This window comes from Haemorhous mexicanus, chromosome 6, assembly GCF_027477595.1.
Source record: "Haemorhous mexicanus isolate bHaeMex1 chromosome 6, bHaeMex1.pri, whole genome shotgun sequence".
In the NCBI taxonomy this organism is placed as follows: Eukaryota; Metazoa; Chordata; class Aves; order Passeriformes; family Fringillidae; genus Haemorhous; species Haemorhous mexicanus.
Genome location: NC_082346.1, coordinates 53,984,865 through 54,004,273, shown reverse-complemented (window position 1 = coordinate 54,004,273; position 19,409 = coordinate 53,984,865). Strand labels below are relative to the sequence as shown.

The window sequence follows — 19,409 nt, the reverse complement described above, 5'->3', positions numbered from 1 at the left end:
CCTCCCATAAGGAAAAGCTGGAGGCAGCTAGAGGCACAAATGGGGATCAATTTTTCACTGAGAGCCTTACTGCTACAACTATTTATCCTTGTCTGCAGTGTTCATACAAGCAAATGAAGAGAAACATTTCTATTCACCACGTGAGAGTCTCCTACCCTTTCTTTATCTGTTACTTGCAATTGCAGCGAGAATAATATCCTGAGGGCTTTATGCTGATCTGCTGGATTTGAGCACCAGCCTCTCAACTTACAGTCTTTATATCCCCCACCTCCAGACAAGTGCACACTGCTTTGCTATCCAATAAAAGCTTGGAGAGCAAGCTTAGACCTGCATAGATTTTACCACCAATTGCATACAAGGAATTGAGTGCAAAATCGACTTGGTAATCATGAAAAAGGGGAAGGCAGATGAACTCCATTCCCCCCTCAATGTCACAGGGCACATTCTGTCCTGCTTTGTGGGTGACACAGCTGTGCTGCAGGCAGGGAGCTGTGCAGGGCCTGGCAGTGAGTGCCAAAGAGGGGATGTGCTCTCCTAAGTGTTACTTCTTGCAGCATTTCAGCACTCCCGAGTGCTCCAAGGTTATGTACTGGCTGTGCTTCAGTGGTGCAGAAAAGCACTTTCCATCCAAAGTGAACAGTCATCAAAGCAATAGAGAAAATTGTTAAGTGCTGTCAATGGAAACATCTTGGCTATTTTATGGATGTGTTAATGGAATGCCCTGCCACAAATCAAAGGAGCTTTGCAGCCTGTGACTTCCAAGTGGCGAACATAATGACAAACCCAGATACTCTGTTACCAGCTGGTTTCTATTATTGGGCTAAATTGTTGGATTAAATCATGATCCTTACAGCTGAAGTCAAAGGATTTTGGCCAGAGCAGTGATTGGGATATCAGAAGATGCAATTTCCCTGACCCCCACAGAGGAGCTGAGGGGAAGCATGGAAGTGGAGTCTGTCAGCACAAAGGGTGCCTGAGGACTCCCACTCTAGACACCTGGTGATGATGTATGTTGGGAAAGTGAACTGCTACTCCATGGAGACACCTGCCCCCACCTCTTATCTATCTCTCTATCTCTCTATCTCTCTATCTCTCTATCTAATCATCCCTGTAGGTCCACTGCACAGCCAGACCAAAGGCACTCTGAGTCCTGTCCATCTGTACAAGGAAGCCCAGCCATTGCTCTGTATGGATTTTTAGCATCTCCTATGTAGTGCTTCACAGTTTTCTCAATGTAAAAGGCAAAAGTAACATAGACACTGCTGCTAAAAATAGCCACTTATGCCCTGGATGATTCATTTTTTAGTGGGGAGTACCCATAAGTGCCTCTATCTAAACATTTTGCTCCCTGTCTCAGTATATCCTCTGCCAGCTTGTATATGTCTCTCCAGTCTTGTTCAGTCTGTTTTCCTATGGGTTACATATTCTTTAGCTAAATATGTTAGTTTGTTTATCTCCCTCCATGGCAGCAAGACCCAACCGTGGCTTACTCCTGCTGAGGAATTTCATAAATAAATCACTGTCTATTATTTCCTTGGGAGCATACAACATCAGAAAAAAAACAAAAACAAAAACAAAACAAAACAAAAAAAAACCTCCAAACAAACAAAAAAACCACCCCACCAATAAAACCCAGCCCCCCTCAAAATTAAAAGTAATAATAAAATAAGCCTCAACAAACAAAGACAAGGATTTTCCCCTTTCTTAGGTTATATATTAGAATAATAACAGAAACAGGAGTATGCTGCTAAACTTCAGTGGCAAACATCTTTGCATTGTTCTGGTTTATGCAATAAATAAATAATTGCACTGGATGACTTCTAGAACTACAGCTAAGGAAGGCTTCATGTGAGAAGGAAAGCTTCATGTGACTTAAATTCCCATCCCTCAAACATACCTTCCTAGGGTGATGATGAGGTTTTAAATCAGAGTCCTGTAAATTGTCATGGACTAGGAGGAAATTAAATTGGGTTCTTTGGTGACATCCTTGTAGTTCAAGTGATGATTTATGAATATGTAACTGAGCTTATTGATAGGCATTTTGAACCTGAAATGGGCTGTGTTTGGAGCTGTTGGATATTTTACTATCTGTTAAAATATCACTATATTCCTGGAAGCATCCTTCATTTTTTTATGCAAACTCTCCCCACTACTAACACTAGGATGAATGATGGAATATGATGCTTCTTTAGTTGCCCAATGGTTTTCCTATGTCTGCTCCAATGTGAAGGGCAGGTTAATCAGAGGTGTTGAGCTGGGAGGGCAGGACAATGAGTGTGTGTTGATGTTACTGATGTGAACCCCAAGCACAGAGGAGCCAAATCCTGCTTTTCCTCCAGAGCATCCCTGCTCTGCACATGGCTGAGTCAGGCCTTTCCTGGGGCTGAAACCACCACTCAGTAATCAGGGTGCCTGGGAACCCATCTTCAGAGGGAAGGAATCTGGGATGCTGGGATTAGTGGTCCTTTTCCTTTTCCTTTTCCTTTTCCTTTTCCTTCTCCTTCTCCTTCTCCTTCTCCTTTTCCTTTTCCTTTTCCTTTTCCTTTTCCTTTTCCTTTTCCTTTTTCTTTTCCTTCTCCTTCTCCTTCTCCTTCTCCTTCTCCTTCTCCTTCTCCTTTTCCTTTTCCTTTTCCTTTTCCTTTTCCTTTTCCTTTTCCTTTTCCTTTTCCTTTTCCTTTTCCTTTTCCTTCTCCTTCTCCTTCTCCTTCTCCTTCTCCTTCTCCTTCTCCTTCTCCTTTTCCTTTTCCTCTTCCTCTTCCTTTTCCTTTTCCTTCCCATCCCATCTTTTGATGTGCAGATTCACTGGTAACTAATAAACCACAGCTGGTTTTAATTTTTGCTGCTAAGGACTATCTTGTGAGGTATTTAAGTTGCAGTAGGATAACTGGGGAATAATGAATGAGTCCTTTGGGCAATTATACTCAGTTCATAGAACCATAGAATTATTTGGAAGGAATCTCATTTACCAAGAATTTAGTCCCTTCAGTCTAAACAAGCCACGTAACCAGATTTTCATATTTTACAGGGGTTTTTGGTAACAAAATAGTATTTTCTCAATACATTCACTGGTACTATTTGGCAGTCACCTCTTTTATTTTTCCCTGTAGGCACAATCTGTCTTTGTTAGGAAACACTATTATCCCTGGCAAAGGCAGTGATGTCTTCAGGCAATCTGCACATAATACTGCATGTCCTTACTGGAGCACAACTAGAGATACCAGCATATTCATCTTCCAATTTGTAAAAGTTTCCCCAAACATTTTCCCTTCCAACAGCATGTTTATGATTGCACATGCTTATGCCATACATATTATTTTAACAAGGTAACTTCAGAAAACTTGTGATTTATCCCTGTTTTCCTTCAAGAGCTGGGCGTGCACAGTTCCACACTCACAGAGGAAAACTGTTGCCTCCCAGCAGCCAAAAAGCAAAGCAAGACTCAAGTGCTGCAGTTCCCTCTTAATGAGTAAGCAGCTGAAAATAATACCTCTTGAATTTTCTTTGGCAACAGGGCTTACAGGCAATATTTATCCTTCTTTTAAAATTTTCTGTAAACCAACTAGTGCAAGATCACAGGAAACAACTGGAATGCATTCTCTAGTTTGCAGTGCAGTAGCTGGCTCCATCTCCAGCAGAGCAGCTTTGAAATGCTGATAAATTGATCCATGAGCTATTCTGCTCTCTTCTGCATAGTAGTGGATTTTGCAGCTAGTGTTTCTCCTTTCATGTAATCTGACCCTATCTTGGTCCCACTCTTAATGCTCCTCACCATCAGCCAAGGCATTAATCTTGAGAACGTGTCCTAAATCAGTTCCTGGAAAGGCAGTAGAGTAGGCATCAGTGGTATTTTTCAGTTCAGCCAGTACATGCCATAAAGATTACATTTGCACAAGGCACAACAAGACAAAGACACATTTGTCAGCTGATGCATTTTTGGATCCAAAAACTTCCAAGAAAAATAAAATAGATGAGATCTTGAGGTTTTAGGAGCATGAGTTCAGCCCAAACAGTAGGTCCAAGCTGAGCTCCCTGAAATCAGTGAAAATATGAGGAATGAAAGAGACCAGCATGAATATTCCTAGATGGGAATGCAAACCAGCTCCAGACATCCCACAACTGGTAATTTCTGCTGGTAGCAATGACACATAGCACAGTTCAATGGCCTTTAGGGGTCGTGCTTATCCAGTGATGAGCACTTGGAGTGTACCTCCTGCAAGAGACACACTGGGATTCATTCCCATGTGGTGAAGTAGCAGGCTGTCCCACTGGAGGGCATTAGGAGGAAAGGGCAGCAACAGCTGGGATGAGAAACAGAGACCCAAGCAACTCCAATAGAAAAGAACAGAATTAGAAAATATCTGTGAGTTGGGTCCTTAAATCAAGGTAATTAATAGCTGAAGAATGACATTTTAAACCAGGGCCTTCATTGACCAAGCCCACAAAATGAACTCTCTGAACTGATCTCTGAGCCTTGTGTTTTGATGCTCGCAGTAAATGAAAAATCATTTTACTGATTGCTGTTCCACATACCTGGCACATTTACAGTATGTTCTATTCAAATCAAGAAGATAATGATTGGATGCCTTTTTGTCTGTCTGTTAAGTGAGCAAGTGAACTTCATGGATACCTTTATTTTCCCCCTTTCCAGAAAAAGTAAAAAACCTCTAACAGCCTCAAAATGTTGGTCTTTTTTCCCAGGTATCATCACTCATGGAGAGTGTAGGCCAGCACACGGGGCAGAGGAGCATTAACATCTCATGCTGCACACCAGCCAAGTAGGGCTGCCAGGGGCCCAGCAGCCCTTCCCAGGACAGCCTCATGGCATTGCCAGGGAAAGGTCAAGGTCAGTGGTGGAGGGTCGAGCAAAGGTTCTGCACTGCTCCCTAAGTGCTGCTCCACCCCTTCTGTGCACAGCACCCAGCCCAGCCAGGATGCCTCTGCCACAGCACTGAATCCTCTCAGGAGGCTGCAGGATAAGCACCAGAACTTATCTGCTCATCAGTGTCAAGGCTCAGGCATTTGTGTGCACACACAGAAGTGTCTACTTCTCCTGAGAGGTTTGAACCAGCCCTTTTATCAGAGTTCTGGCACATGTGGTAGGCTTTGAGACTCAGGTACCCAAACCTTTGCTCCTCCCCTGGATTCAGAACAGTCTGTGGGCTTAAAGTGCCTTAGCAGCCTGTGATTTGCTCACAAACCATGAAAGACCCCAGAGGCTCAATTCCAGCCATCCTGTGAGACCCATTCCAGCTGGGCCACCCTTTGCCACTGACTGTAACGAGGTTGAAGTATCTCTTAAAATTGGCCTCTGTCCTTATCCAGGGAAACCTTCCTTTCATTTCAATATTTCATATCTGTGTAAGGACACAAAACCCCAAAACAAAGCCCAGATAAGGGTTGAGTTCATTAACTACTAATACTGTTCATTACTGGTATTTGTACAGTAGCATTTGCATGCATGAAACTTCAATTGAAATGAAAATATATTCCTCCTTCACATGTTTTATGACCTCATTTATATGCAATGTAGCTTGTCAAGAGATGGCAAACAAAAGACCTGGGAGGATGAAGATTTACTCTGGATAAGCTCATAGCTACAAATGATTTTGAATCATACTAGAATTAAGTAACTTAGTGCCACTAATGCCACTGGCACTGCTACTAGCCTTGACACTACTGAGAGACTTAATCTAAAAGGCTCTTTTGATTTCTCAGAGGTTCCTAATGGTCCATTTTCTATTCATTTCCCTTTTTTTTTTTTAATTTCTCCTTCTTTAAGGCTTGTCAGGCAGAAAGGCTGATATGTGAAAGGATCTAAGCTAGGCTAGTCTTAGGTTATGGTAGGCAAGGAGATGAGGAACAAAATAGGAGCCTGGCAGAAAAAATATCTTGCAGTTTGTCTGAGTCACTAATATTTGCTAATTGCAATAAATATAGTACAGCACAGAAGCTCCTAATAAGCTTATATAAAGCATTTTAATGGGATGCTGTCAGGTTAAACATTGTGCTTAAAAACATAAAAAATCTTAATAACTCCAAATTAAACAAAATGAAGTTTGACTACCCAAACAATTTTCTCCTCTTCATGCCATAGTCTGAACTGCATTTCACACAACTCAGCCACTGAAAATAGGCAGGGATTTATTTGGCTGCTGTTGGGCTGGAGCACACCTAGATCACACAGGAGAGGACAGTGCAAGGATGTGTCAGGCAGTGCTGGAGATGCAGCTGCAGGGATTGAGGGGCCATGCTATGTCCTAGCTCACCAGGCTAACTGGGCAGCTCTTGTTACCTCTGGCCCAGCCTCGGACTTCCAAGACAGCAGCTCTGGGGCTTGCATGAAAGTTGTCCCCATGAGACAGCAGCTCTGGGGCTTGCAGAATGACTTCCACTCCAGGATGGCAACTCTGGGTCTTGCAGGGGGGTTTCTACCTAGAACAACAGTTTTGGGGCTGCAGGAGAGTTTCCTCACCGAACAATGGCATATCTGGATTTTCCTTCCATCATGGCAGCTCTGGGGCTTGCAAGAGGTTTTTACCTGGCTGTTAATGGGGCCATTGCAGCTCCACCAGGATCAGCCCAGGGGTCTTCACACAGCACTGGATGCAGCTTCATTTTCTTCTTTTAGCATATGACTTAAATGTTTCCATGTTTAGATTTTAGGCCTTTCAGGGCACAGTTTAAATCCAGAGCAGTGACTATGTTGAGTCTAACTGAAATTGAAAGAAAGAGCATGTGGAAACTTCTTAACAAAGAAGTTTTGTAAACAGTGTCTTGATGCTATGGTGATGGGTCCTTAGAACTGCCGACTCCATTTCTTTTTCTATTCAATCCCTTATTTTTCTTCCAAACATTCCAATTTTAGTCCTGTCTACATGGCAGTGTTGATCGTACATTTCTGTGCATCTAACAAGTGCCAAGGAAATCAAACTTAGGGAATAGCAATGCTGGATCTACTTCTCAGCTGACTCTCACAGAAAGTGTTGGAGAGAGCCAAATGCCTTTCCCTGTCTTAGTATTCTCCAGGGGCCTCTGGATGTATTCATTTACTCTGGATTTGGGTAAACCACAAAGGAGGGTCCATGGCTCTACTAGGTTGCATGTGGAAGCAACACCAAGGACATACTTGGGGTCATGTCCTCTGCTGTTTGCATCACCTGCCTGCTGCAGGCTCCCCTTGGCGCTGGCCCTGCAGTCTGCAGTCCACCCTCTCACCAGGATGAGCCTGAAGATGCTGCCTGCAGTAGGAAGAGCTGGACTGTGCTGGCAACTTAAGCTTTGCCTGTGGCCTGCAGGATGCCTGATCCCAAAATCCCCTGGGTTTCAGGGCACCACCACCAGGAGCCTGTTTGGGCAGGAGCAGCCAGTCTCGAGCACTTGATGCATCTGGGTGCATCTATTCACTCTCACCAAAAGGACACTGCAGCAAGCACAGGAGCTGCTGCATTTGCTATCTAGCAAATTCTCCTCTCCCAGGTGGGATCTCCTCTGCTTCTTTTACTCTGAAAAAAAGAGAAAAAGGCTGCCAAATAACTCACAGTCTGGATGGCTTCAACAGGAGCAAGGAGAAGCACTTGGAGTGTGATAGAAGGATTACTGTCATCAATACCGTGGTCTGCAGGAGGACAAGCCTGATGTGCTGGGAGCTTTGTAACATCTCAGACTGCTTAGGGAATCTGCAACACAAGCTGAAATGTTTGAAAATATATTTTTCCTAACCAATACATTTCCCTAATGGGTACAGACAAATTCAGGTCTGGAAGAAATCCAGTGAACATGGTGAACTGCCATTAAAGAAGAGCAGATGCAGTTGTTTTGTGCCTCCCTCTCCCTAATGGAATGATGCAATATCTCCTAAATTCCATGGCAGAGGAAATAGAAGGAAAAAGTCTATGCAATGTAATAAGGATGAAAAGTTTGTTCCAATTTTCTCAGCCTCCAAGCCTGGGCACAAGCCTGTGTCTGCTCTATGCTGAGGTCTCATGGCCTGGCAGACTGAATGTTTTCTGTTTACCTCTTTTTCCAATCTCTTCTGTAAGCCAAAGATAAAGCCAGTACAGCTCCAGCTGTACTTTTGAACCCGTGCTTAAATGGGGTGGAAATAAATCTTAATGAGATTGTCCAGCCCTATTACCTTAAGTAGTATACCTCAAATGAACCCTGCTGAAAGCTGTAATTCCCCTCTGAGGTTTCAGTGACAGGAGCAAGTGGATCATATTTCACTATTGGAGTTTGTGTCATCATTGGATACTTGGTAGATTCCATGTTTATCACGTAAGAACTGGAGAAACACATGTTTATTAAAGATGCAAAAATAGTAGAAGATGCTTTCTGTGAAAAAGTACAAAGAATTTTCTCATGATCTTCATTGAGAACAGAAAATTACTTTGCATTTCTACTTCATGAGTATTCAGATGCAAAAACATTACTCCCATGAATTCTTACAATTGGTGTTTTGATGTTCCCTCTTTCCTCTCTGGAAAAAAATCAAGGTATTTTCCCAAGACTTGCTGATGGGCAGATCAGATAAGGCAGCAGCAGATGGGCAGGACTCGAAGAACTGAAGAAAGGCCAGAGAGGTCTCAGAGGAAATGTCTCCAGGGAGCACCACACTGCAGCACAGATATAATTTATTTAGGCTCTCCTGAGGTCCCCATACACAGCTGAAGAGAGAATTTTTAAGTGCCTGTCTTAGGTAACATGTAAAAAAGAAAGAGGTGATCCTGAGTATTTAGAAACCCACAGCAGCATCCCTTAGGGCACAAGGCACGTGCCCCTCACATGAAGGGCATGTGGAGCTCTAGTAGGTAGCAAGAAGAAATCAATTTTCCAGCCCTAACCCACCTGGCTGTGCAGCAAATGCGATTTTAACCCACATTGTTCCTGCAGCATTCAGTGAGTAACCCACAAAATGAAGGTCCAGAGGAGAAGAATCTCCTCCTTGTCTAAATTTAGCATAAGGCCTTGAAAGCACAGACAAGGCTGCCAAACATCATCAGTAGCCAGAGAATTTAGACAAGGAAGATAAGTCAGTTCTGGTAAGTGGTTTTGGGAAATAATGGAAAGAGAAACAAGGATCTAATTACCTCTTACTGAACTAAAGTTAACCTCCCTCTATGGGCAGGAGCTGGGACTAACTCTGACCATAGTCTGAGCTCAGTGAGTAATTAGCACTCCTGCTGATTTTTTTTTGCACCTTTTATAGATATTTGATATTGGATCAACACAGAAATTCAGGTACATGGGCTCATCAGATGCTATGAGCTGTTGAGAGGACAGGTCTGGGACTCATTGCAGGTAACAAGTGATTTTGCACAGGAGAGCAAGGCCAAGCCTGCAGAAGCTGTATTGGAGGGTGCCTGCCCAGCTGCCTTCACTCCTTGGCATTCTCCAGGACTGACTGGTGAGCAGGGTGGCCCGTGGCAAGGCACTGTGTCAAGCACTGAAAAATAAATTTGATCTCCCTGTACTGGCCTCCACTACAAACAGCTCCACTGGGGATTGCTCTGAGAAGGCAGGCACTCCAGGTGGCACAGACCAGCTGACTGGGTGGGCTTGGGGCCGTGCTGGGGTGGACGTGTCCCAGCAGGGGACAAGGCTCCTGCCACAGCCTTGTCTCACTCTCTGTGGGACTCATTAAAACATCCAATTGCCTCCAGTTCTCCACTGTCCCTCAAGGCAGCTGGATTAACAAGGCAGATTGACAACTGAGCAATCATCTCAGAACAAGGGAATCTTTAAAGATTTGGCACCATTACCTAGGACAACCCAGCTGCTGAACTTCACTAGGAAAAGGAAGCAAATGCACATGCTCCACTCTGAGGGATATCTCTGTGAGAGAAAATAAAATCAGTTTAGTACAAACAAATAATATTTTCTAATCCTGTATCATGCCCTTGGACAAAACTGAGATATTCAGCTCCTGGCTGGCTGTGTCTCATAGCTAGAGTGAGTTTTCTCCTGCTTTTTTGGGTGCTCCTCTGCCTCCCTTTCTCTGCAGGGACACCTGACCTTGGGAATGAGAGATGTGGCACAGGAGCACATGTGCTGCTTCAGGAACTGGCTTTGTCCTGGTGAAACCCCAATGGCAGAATGAGCAGGGACATGCTCTTGCTCAGGCTCTGATGATCCCTCTACGTCCCCAAAGCAAGATGTGGTGCTGCATCCTTGCTGGTGTTGGCTATGTTTTGATTGGCCTGAGCACAGAAACTCCTACAGTAGGGAATGAGACTCACCATGCCTCAACAAAAACGTGCCTTCTGGCCAATGGTTTTATTTCAGTGGTTTTCTCCTTCCAGTGTAGTGGGAGAATAGTGAAGATGTCCTACTCCTCCCACTTTATTGGACATCAAAGTAGGCAGGGAATAGTAAAGGACAGCAAAAAGACTCTCCAGCTCCTCTGTGTGCCAGGAGAAACCAAATAATTGTAGGAGAGGAGTTTGCTGAGAAAACAAACACTCCTCCTGTGAAAAACTGTGAGCAGATTGAATGCTTTCCCTGGAGTTTTCAAGTTTTTTCATTAAATGATTCAAAATGAAAACATGCAGAAATGTGGTTGGTGTTTAGAAAGACAGCTTTTGTTAGAGAAATATTATTCTCCATCCTACATATGTGAGCACTGTGTGCCTCAGTCTACCATATCTGTTCCAGACATTGCAGATTCTCTCACACTTTCCCACATGATGCTTCTCCCTAAGCCTTGGATGTTTAAATACCTGACCAAAACATCTTTGCAAATAAATCCCCAGTCTCCAGTGGCATGACAAGCCCCATGTGTTGCTGACTGGGTGAAAACAGACAGTGCATAGACATTTTGACAGCCACCAAAAAATCATGACCCAAGAATCCTGGCTGTAGGAATAAAAATTAAAACAAGTCTTAAGAGGCTCATGATAAACATCAAAGAGTTGGCAGCACTAAGAATAATCAAACAGTTTAGATGAGGTTTCCCAGATAAATTGTTTCCATTTCATCAGTGCACTGTCTGGTTTTGAACACTTATGCTTGAATATACCATTTGGAATTTATGGTAGATGCAGGAAATAACAGTTTCCTTCTCAAAATCCTTTCCACATGTGGTCCATATGCCTCCAGAACAAAGAGATTGCAATATCATGCCGAAGTCATATGGGTGTCAGAAGGCCAGCTGACTATCACAGCAACAAGATGAACCTGGGAACCTCTGATCTGAGATAAAGAGCTGCAGAAAATGACAGATTTAGTTTCCCAAAGACAGGCAGGTTGCCTATACCAGAAGTGTTTGTGTGTGAAGCTACTGACATTGCAGAGCACCTCCAAGCAATCACTTCTATATAAGATATGAGATAAGCTTATACATAAGATATAGATAAGCTTATATATAGCTTATATCAAGTTATAACAAGTATACTCATTGCTAGAGATCTAGGTATGAGGTGTCCAAGTAGCTTGCATTTTATGACATGTGTTTCCAATATGACTTATGTTTATCATAACATCCCAGCTTCACCTCTAGAAGATATTGAACATGGTAAAGTTTAACATTCCAGGAAGATCAAGGACAATCAAGGAAAAGTTCTGCTGGGAGCTGCATTGCATCTGTGCTGCAGCCACAGAGCAGCCCTTGAAGGGAGAAGAGGTGGTCCATGGAGCAGCTGGGAATCCAGGTTTTCCCAAATGGTCACTAATGGCAGGGAGGTTCCTCATCTCCTCATGCTGGACCAGAGACCACAGGTCTGATTTATGGACATGCCCAGTGCTCACAGCTGCCAGTGGAGCTTGAATATGTGAAATACAGTGGTGTGCTGGCTGCTCTGAAAGAGGAGCTCCTTGGCATCTCCAATTACACACCCACAGCACTGGGAACTGGTTTTGGCTGAATCTTGATGTGCCTCAGTCTCTCACATAAAAACTCTGAATAATTCTGCGCCCATGGCTCTTTGTGTGACACTGCTGAGTCATATCTAGCAATGTTTCAGTAGGGGAAATATGAGACATTCACTAAGTTTTAATTAGTGCAAATATAAATACATTTCTCTGAGCAATTGTGCTGGGACAAAGCATGACTAATGCCTGGTGCTTCCCATGCACCACGAGTGCTTGCTGGTGGGGCTTCACCCAGCAAATCCCCCAACCACAGAGCACAGGGCTCAGGCTGCTGCTCTAAGGAGTACAACTGATTGTACTCCTTAGAGCAGCCACAATTTATACTGATGGGTCAGGGGCATGGAGATATTGCTGAGATTTCTGAGAGTTGTGATCCTAATTCATTGGACTGAATGGAAAGGCTTGATTTCAAAGAATCTGGGTCATGAGGGGGAGATGTGCAAATTATAAGTTCATCCAGAAGTCAGGTTCTTCATAATCTCATGATCAAGTGCAACCTGAGATGCTCAGCTTGCTGTCATCACTTTAGATTTTTGAGTCTCTACGAAAAAATTACTCAGGTGTTCAGATGTGCTACACACAGCTCGCTCTTTCTTTCTTTCTTTCTTTCTTTCTTTCTTTCTTTCTTTCTTTCTTTCTTTCTTTTTCTTTCCCTCAGCAGACCTCTTCAGGCAAGTTGTCTGACTGCAAGGGTTTTCACCTTGTGGTTCAGCAGTAAGGATTTTACCATTTTCTCAGTAACTATGTTAGTCACTGGCAAGTGTGCTGGGTGCACTGTGTGATTGCAAAGCCAGAGCACATCCTGCAGCTCCACAAAGAACACATCACAAAGGATAAGTGTGTAAGTGTGTATTTATCTGCAAGATAGGTGAGAATCACAGCAAATGCCAAGTTTGCATGTAGTGTCAATGGATTTATGAGGGGATTTTGGGCCTAAACCTATTAAACATCTCTCCAAACTTACTTTCATGCCTTCATAATACCTCGTGGAGATGAGCCTGTGTTCTCCCAAGGAGCACTGAAGTGGTGGAAACTTGAGCCAAGCAAACAGTGCTGAGAGCAGTGGTGTGGGGCTGGGGGTTCCCAGCTGGGCAGTGTGGGAAAACTGCCTGAGATAAATCAGCCATTGGCAGCTCTCTGAAATGTTCTGGTTTTTCATGATGGAGACAGCATTGTACTTCCCAAAGTCTTCTCAGAATTTGTTGTGATTCCTCCAGGGTCACAACCATTTCACTGAGCCTAGCTTGGAGTCCTCTGAGCAAGGGCTTGCTTTTCTTCCCAAAGCAATTTGTGTGAGTGACAGACCGTGTGCAGAAGCCAAGAGCAGCTCTGACAGTCCCCGTGTGCCCTGCTGACTCAAGGGTGACTTCAGCTGCTCCATGAAACCCAGGACTCCTGCAGGGAACTGATCCTGGGCACTATTAATGTGTCCATGCCAGCACCTGGCATCTGACAGGAGCCCATTCCTCTGCCCCAGAGTCTCTTTCCCACAAGGAAGAAAGCATCTGGGGGATCTAGACAGTCTTTTATGTGAGTTTTAGAGGAGGTCTGAGATGTGAGGTGACCCCTAACGTTACAAATTTAGTTGTGGAAGCCACAAGTGTGTGGAGAAGGAACTGATCACAGTCTGTAAGGAAAGAAATAACAGGGACAGAGAAGGAACTGCATATGATGATGAGAGACTGGGCACTGGCCAGGTTTTTGGGAGGGCACACTGAGCATTCAGTTTGCAGACTGAATGGCAAAGGAAGGGAAGGAGGCCCCCACCCTCTAAATTACTGCTTGTATAACAGGTCTGCAGCAAGAGAAGGCTCCAGACATTGTAAATGCAATTATGGCTTCTAAATGCTGATGGCTTAACACAGAACATGTTGGAAATACTGCAGATGTTATGAGGGATGGAGGAGAAGAGGAGAAAAAACAGACTGGTTGTTTTTTGCATGCACTAAGTTACTGCAAACACCATGGAGTAAGACTGCTCAGAAATGTGCAGTACAGGGCAAGTGCTCTTGCTCAGACCCTGGAACAAACTACAGCTTCTAAGTATTTCTGCAGATAAGGAAAATCCTCCCATTGGGATGGGGGAGGAGGGGAGGTGTGCTTGGGAAAGATGTTGCATCTTCTGTATTTCCTAACTAGATCCTTAACCACCAGCAGAAAATGTTCATGCAAACTTCTACTGCCTCTACTGACTGCCTGAAAGAGCTCTCCTCCTTCTGCACCCCTCCTCAAAGAAATAAAACAAACAAACAAACAAACAAACAACAATTTTCTTGTCAAAATGGATGTTAATGTGTCTGCTAGGTCAAATACCCCACTTGGAGCCTCTGCAGCACATAGCACACATACTCACATTCTGCTTCAGAAAAGCAGTGGACTGGCACAGGCCCTGCTTGCCAGCTGAATAATTACACTAATCCAATGGTCTAGTTCTAGTCCAGTTAGTCTAGAGGGAAACCTCACCTGCTACTTTAAAGGCAGAGCTGGGAGATGAAGACTAACCCAGTGCCTATGCTCAGGACACTCCTGGAACACAGTCAGCTCCCACTGAACCACCAGCAGGTCTAAGGGCAGGACACCCATGCTGGAGGAGAAAAACAGAGCTAACAACAGAGATTGCCTTTTTTTTTTTAATTCCAGAGGTTGCAAACTTTTAAGCTAGTTGTCAGAAATATGTCCCTTTATGAGTGGCACAGGGTTGCTGTACTACCCAGCTATGTACAGGTACATTAAGTTTGCTCAAGCTAGACTGAACCCCTTTGAGAACCCCCTAAGACTGGGCTGCAACAGAGACCACCTTCTTTCATCTTTGCTTTTGGTGACAAGGAACTAGCTTTGCTATTTGTAGCATTTTCCCCAAGTGCAAATGTGGAGTTGCTCCTTGCCCTCTGTCTCTCTCCCAGCTCTCTCCCTTTCTCAGCACTGAAGCAAATGCTTTGTGATCTGGGAGGCCTCAGATTTCTCCCAAATGGAAAAGTCCTTTTCCCCTCAACAAACATCTAAGGAGGTGCATGGGAAGAGATCACAGTTGAGCCATACAGCCCCAAGGCTTTGAAAGCCCTGTCTGAAGGTGGGAACCCCTCCTCAGCAGGCTCTTTAACCCAGGCTCAGCCCTCACCAGGGGAAGGCTGCACCCAGGTGATTTGAACTCTTCATGGACAGTAGACTGAATATTTTGACTCATGGGGCTGTCTTAAAATACTGTATGGACAGAGAGGGCTTTCCAGGCATACCTCTGGCAGGCTCCCAGTCTGGTGTCTCCATGGGGCTTGCTCATCACCAGAAATCTACTTCTGGGGTTCTTCTTGCAAAACATGGATTTATGGGGCACCAGAGTCACTCATTTTTCCTTGTGTGGTTGTCTGACCTTCACGTTCCAACCCTCTCTAAAGTTTTAAACCATGATTGCTTCATCATCATCATCATCATCAGTGATTGCCCCCTGAATGCACAGCCCCTGCTGCTCAAGGCAATGCTTGCACAGACTGAGGACACATGGAATTTCAGGAGGATCTGCAGAGCTGGTCAGAAGGAAGACTCCCATCTGCCAAGATAATTCTGGTATTTCAATTCCATTTCCATCAAACTGGAGCAATACTCCCAGATATTATATTTGACTTTATTTTACCTGATATTATATTTGATTTTATTTTACCTGAGCATCCAAAGGCTTTCTGTCTTGCTCCCACTCAATTTCAATTTTTAAAAAGATGGTCTTTAGAAATGTGTTAATATATTGTCATTGTCAACAAAATGTTGCATTTTGAATTGGTAACACCTGTATCTTGTGATGAAAGAACACTCTGTTGAAAAATGTGTGACTGCTTCTAATAGCTAGCATTCACCTCCTAAGCTGACTGCCCAAATGCAAAAGGAAATGAGTTTGCCAAGGGGTCCATTCACAAAGATTAGAGTTTCTGTGAAGTGTTTATCCATCCCAAACCCTGATAAATAATAGAGATACTTGCCAGGTGCTCATCACCCCAGCACCCTGGGCTCACCTTCCTGCTCCTGGGGAGCTCTGAGCATGCCAGCCACTGCTGGTGGGGTTAGTGCAGTCAGGAGCTGGTTCATCCTGCAGACCCCTCTCTTGAGATGCTGGAGTTGTTCCATTTCATTCCTAAGCTGCAGCACTGGCTTGATATGCTGGAAAAACCTTCCCACTTCTCTGCTTATCCCTGAGCACTAGCTGCAGTCTGCACTGCCACTCTGGAAGGTGATTTCAAGCCTTTGCCTCTTACTGAGGGTCTCACTCTGCAAACTGTGATGCAGAAGTGGTGCTTCCCCCCAAAGGGAAACATGGAGTTACCTGCAAAAAGACAGACATTCTTTACCAAATCTAATGAAATGTGAATTTCAAGCATAGTCCTATGCTAATATGAGTATGTGAAAATGGGGCAATTTAATTTGACAGGAGTCGTGCTCCTGTGTGTGCTGGGTCATGATTTTTTGTTACAGAAATTCACGTGGGCCATATTTTATTCCCAGTAGATGTTAGAGACAGCCCAGAGTGGGGGCTGGAGGCCTTGCTCACTAACAGCCTCTCTGGCTGAGATAAATGGACTCTCCATGACAGTGCAGAATATGTTGAATTTCAGGAAATCCAAATTCCCATATTTTTCTGGGATATCCTAATTCAGAAAACACCAATTTTATCAACTGGCTCCAGTCTGTCTTAAAGACATGTTTGAGACATGTAATTTTAGCTCTGAAAGGAAGTATTTAGCTAAAGAGTCAGGAACATATTTCAGATGAAAAGTCTTGCTTCCTTCTCTACTGAAACAAGGCCAATAAAAGGTTGTGAGGAATTTTAAGGAAATTCGGTTAGATTCGCATGCCACCTGCTGCAGAACAAGCTACATCAATTCTGTTTCTTCCCTTCTCAGCCCAGTTGCAGTAAATAACAGAGAAAGAATGCATATATGAGACTCCTGGTGTTCTTCTTCAGCATTATAACCTTCATCTGTTATGGCTCAATACCCTGTGTTATTTCAACAGTGGTGTTATCCACAAGAAGTTACCCATGCTATTCAAAGCCAGTCTGTGGCTGAAAGGGGAAAGAAAGAAAAGAGGCACTTGAAGAGCCCTTGCATGACTTCAGAGATTTTTCTGAAGTCAAAAGGTTTGTGTTAAGAACCAGAACCATCATGACTCATAGATTCCTAATCAAAATGCTGGGTGCGTGAAAAGCCGTTCAGTCGTTCAGAGACTGAGCCACGACTCCTTACAAGAGGAAAATAATACACACAAGGGGAAGCACTTAAATAATTGATGTGCTTTTCTTTTATCTGCTTGTAGGAGTGACAAGAAATCTATGTAGCTGGCACTAATGGATAGCATCTGTATGTCAATAATTGCTAATGAGGAAGAAATAGGAGCACATTTGTCTTGAAGAGACTGATCTTTCTTTCTTTATCTCCCTGTGTTACAATGGGAAATTATTAGTGCAAATTTTAGAATTCTGTTCACTTTCAAATCTCAAACTTTTTTTTAATAGGAATTCAATCCAGAATTGAGCTGTACACTTGCTTACATGTAATCTGCATTCTGGCATTTAAGATCTTTTTTTATATCTTCTGTGCTACATCCAAACAACAAAATAAAACTTTGTTTGCATCACATGTTTAATTTTCCATTCCACAACAGTGAAAGGGTGCAGCCATGCTGGAATTGAACAGAAACCAGTAATTTAAAAACACCCAATGCTTTCATCATGAAAAATTGCATAACCATTTCCAGCACTGAAGTAGGATACTCTTACTGAATAAAGTCTCTGAAAAAATTATTGGCATATCAAGCCGCTCATACCCAGCTATTTAAGTCAAAGATTGTATTCAACCATTGCCCCCAAGTTGCTTTTCTGAGGGAACAATTACACAGCTGTTCCTGCTACATTCTTGTGTAGGCTGCAAGCAGTCCAAAAACTCTGGCATTAATTTCCTGTAACTACAAAGTGCAACTCTCCAGGTTGGTCGTGAGGCACACCCTTTGCAAAGAGGTTACTGAAGCACTGCATACACTTCACACTAATATTGTGCTTTGGCTAAACTTATTTATAGCCCTGTGCATGTGTATACACGGGCACATGCACAGGGCTGTAGGGTTTGTGTTCGAAGCAGGGCTCTGGACTGCAGCCACATTGCAGTGCTAATGATATCTGTCATTGCATTACAACTTTTTGTAGCTGTATTATCTGGCTGCATTCAAAACCAAGGATTTTGGAAGTACAGTTCCAGCCTTGTTGTGCTCATTGGATTCAGCAAAGGGGCATTTCTGCACTAGTGAACATTAAGCAATACATTAGAAGGTTTGATGATGATTTTTTGCAACTTTTTTTATGGAGTGTTAAGTTTTAAATGGCTAAAGTTTTAAACTTTGTCCTTGTTAGTCAAAGAGCAATAGCCACAAAGAGAATTATTTCAAAATTCCTTGACATGAAAAGCAAGCTGTCAGCAACTGGTTCACTAAGATTGCTTAATAACTCTGATGGAGTACCCCCATTTCTCTGTCCACTGCTGGTTTGGTGCATGTTTTTATATTACTATATATGCACCCACACGTCTGTAAGTACAGGATATTTTGCCAGGTCCATGAAGCAGGTGTCCCTTGGGACAGGTTGGTTGCATCTGGCATGGGGCAAGGTGAGCCCTGCTTCCTGAGAGCAGGCCTGGAAGCAGCATGGGAGAATTACTGGGGAAACAGAGAGAAAGAAACCTTTGGTCTGCTTCTGGCACATTTCTAATCCACATCTAAACATCAATTTAATTTTCATTCCTGTCCATAGGAAATTGCTTCCTTCCCCCAATGCATCCATGAATGTTTTTCTGGAAGAAAACCCGAAGGTCCTTTCAGCAGTATAGGTAATTGAGATATCAGTAATTTCTGCACACAAGATGCCATGCACTCTCAATATCAGTTTCATCATTAATATCAGATGCCAGCTGATACTGATACTGTCACCCTGAAATATCCCACCCCCAACTCAGAGTGCTTAATAAGCAAACTGGGGCCAGGCCCTTAAAATCAAAGCCTGTAGAAGCGAAACTTTGCTGGTTAACAGTTCTTCCATTTGAGCAGATAGACAGGAAATACTCATTTTCATCTCTCCTGTCTTTAGCTGATAGCAACAGCCCATGGAATTGTGCATGGTGCAGCTCACTCTGCACCATATACATAATTTATATTTTTCCACTCCAGTTATGACTGAGCTGTTTTGGACTTGGGATTTGCTCTGTAAAATGGAAGCAGAGAGAGAAGGAAAAAAGAAAAACACTGCAGCAGCCTTCTCCTTCTCCAGCTACACTTTTTAGCCCAGAACCTCATCTTTGATGCACAGCCTTCTCAGACCAATGGAACAGGAGTGCTACACAGTACATGTTGCATATACATACTCAAGTGAAAACAAAAATGCTTGCCACCGTAAAATAAAAAATAAAATGTATTTCTAGTAGTCCATCTCTTTATTAGTAAAATGCCTTGGCAGAGAATTGGGCTATCATTTTGACAAGTTTCCTTTTCTACAGGCAGCCTAGATAATATTTACA

At 43.4% G+C, this 19,409-nt stretch overlaps 1 protein-coding gene across 1 annotated transcript in view; it reads right to left on the bottom strand.

Moving 5' to 3' along the window:
- The window catches only part of EML1 (EMAP like 1), a 121,915-nt gene that overhangs the window by 101,679 nt on the left and 827 nt on the right, over positions 1–19,409 (bottom strand). The window lies entirely within an intron of this gene.